Source organism: Schistocerca piceifrons, unplaced genomic scaffold (assembly GCF_021461385.2).
Source record: "Schistocerca piceifrons isolate TAMUIC-IGC-003096 unplaced genomic scaffold, iqSchPice1.1 HiC_scaffold_1320, whole genome shotgun sequence".
Lineage (NCBI taxonomy): Eukaryota > Metazoa > Arthropoda > Insecta > Orthoptera > Acrididae > Schistocerca > Schistocerca piceifrons.
The window spans coordinates 32501-34870 of NW_025727148.1; the positions used below are offsets into that span (position 1 = coordinate 32501).

At 57.8% G+C, this 2370-nt stretch overlaps 1 non-coding gene across 1 annotated transcript in view; it reads right to left on the bottom strand.

Annotated features, from left to right (window-relative positions):
- Positions 1 to 1519, bottom strand: part of LOC124732134 — a 1909-nt gene extending 390 nt beyond the window's left edge. The window contains exon 1 of the ribosomal RNA XR_007008564.1: positions 1 to 1519. This exon is cut by the window's left edge and continues 390 nt beyond it. This is a non-coding gene — a ribosomal RNA (small subunit ribosomal RNA).
- Positions 1520 to 2370: the final 851 nt, after the last annotated feature.

The window sequence follows — 2370 nt, forward strand, 5'->3', positions numbered from 1 at the left end:
TCGTGCGGCTAGAAGCCGCCTGTCCCTCTAAGAAGAAAAGTAATCGCTGACAGCACGAAGGATGTCACGCGACTAGTTAGCAGGCTAGAGTCTCGTTCGTTATCGGAATTAACCAGACAAATCGCTCCACCAACTAAGAACGGCCATGCACCACCACCCACCGAATCAAGAAAGAGCTATCAATCTGTCAATCCTTCCGGTGTCCGGGCCTGGTGAGGTTTCCCGTGTTGAGTCAAATTAAGCCGCAGGCTCCACTCCTGGTGGTGCCCTTCCGTCAATTCCTTTAAGTTTCAGCTTTGCAACCATACTTCCCCCGGAACCCAAAAGCTTTGGTTTCCCGGAGGCTGCCCGCCGAGTCATCGGAGGAACTGCGGCGGATCGCTGGCTGGCATCGTTTATGGTTAGAACTAGGGCGGTATCTGATCGCCTTCGAACCTCTAACTTTCGTTCTTGATTAATGAAAACATACTTGGCAAATGCTTTCGCTTCTGTTCGTCTTGCGACGATCCAAGAATTTCACCTCTAACGTCGCAATACGAATGCCCCCGCCTGTCCCTATTAATCATTACCTCGGGTTCCGAAAACCAACAAAATAGAACCGAGGTCCTATTCCATTATTCCATGCACACAGTATTCAGGCGGGCTTGCCTGCTTTAAGCACTCTAATTTGTTCAAAGTAAACGTGCCGGCCCACCGAGACACTCAATAAAGAGCACCCTGGTAGGATTTCAACGGGGTCCGCCTCGGGACGCACGAGCACGCACGAGGCGGTCGCACGCCTTCAGCTCGCCCCACCGGCAGGACGTCCCACGATACATGCCAGTTAAACACCGACGGGCGGTGAACCAACAGCGTGGGACACAAATCCAACTACGAGCTTTTTAACCGCAACAACTTTAATATACGCTATTGGAGCTGGAATTACCGCGGCTGCTGGCACCAGACTTGCCCTCCAATAGATACTCGTTAAAGGATTTAAAGTGTACTCATTCCGATTACGGGGCCTCGGATGAGTCCCGTATCGTTATTTTTCGTCACTACCTCCCCGTGCCGGGAGTGGGTAATTTGCGCGCCTGCTGCCTTCCTTGGATGTGGTAGCCGTTTCTCAGGCTCCCTCTCCGGAATCGAACCCTGATTCCCCGTTACCCGTTACAACCATGGTAGGCGCAGAACCTACCATCGACAGTTGATAAGGCAGACATTTGAAAGATGCGTCGCCGGTACGAGGACCGTGCGATCAGCCCAAAGTTATTCAGAGTCACCAAGGCAAACGGACCGGACGAGCCGACCGATTGGTTTTGATCTAATAAAAGCGTCCCTTCCATCTCTGGTCGGGACTCTGTTTGCATGTATTAGCTCTAGAATTACCACAGTTATCCAAGTAACGTGGGTACGATCTAAGGAACCATAACTGATTTAATGAGCCATTCGCGGTTTCACCTTAATGCGGCTTGTACTGAGACATGCATGGCTTAATCTTTGAGACAAGCATATGACTACTGGCAGGATCAACCAGGGAGCTGCGTCAACTAGAGCTGAGCAGCCGGCCGCCCGGGAGTGTGTCCCGGGGGCCCGCGCGAACACGCAAGCGTCCGCTCAATCATTCTGCAAACAGGAGGAGGCTGAGCTCCCCTGCACAATACACCTCGAAACCCTCTCAGGTCCCGGCGGCGCGCAGCGCCGTCCCAAGTACTTGGTCGGGTTCGAGAGAGGCGCAATCGCCCGGAGTTAGGCGAGTAGACGCTTTCGGTGCGACCACCCGTGCTCCCAACTGAGCTTGCCGCTGCCGACAGAGGCCCGGGAGCGTGCTGTCGTGGCATTGCCGGCGGGAGACAACACGCGCCACCTACGGTGACCGGCAGCTCCAACGCCAGCGCCACAGAAGGACAAAAGCCCCACTTGGGTGCCGAAGCGAACTCTCCCAGCACAGCGCACGCGCCAACACATCCGCACAGCTGCGATACAAACCACCAGCGAGAACCGCTGGGGCGACCGAGCAGCAGACGGCGTCGCGGCGCCGAGCGCCGGGCGGCGGCGCATCCTCAACGCACACAGTCCTCAATCGGACCAGCACACTGAAGATGTCCACCGCGCTTCGCACCGGGCCCGCGAGGACCTACTTTGGCCGCACGGCGCCGCGCGCAGGGTGCGCCGGCGCGCAGCTGCGACGCCTGCCGCGTCCGTCGGCCGGCGCGCCTGCCACTGGCCGCCCCCACCAGCCGGCTGTAGCGCGTGCGCCCACGCACCGCGCGGCCAGCACGCCGGGAGGCGCCCCCTCACCGGCCGGGGACGGTCCCACCCAGCCACCGCCGCGTATCGCTTCACACCCAGATGCCGTTCAGTTTCGTCGGCATGGTGGGTATCGCTGGA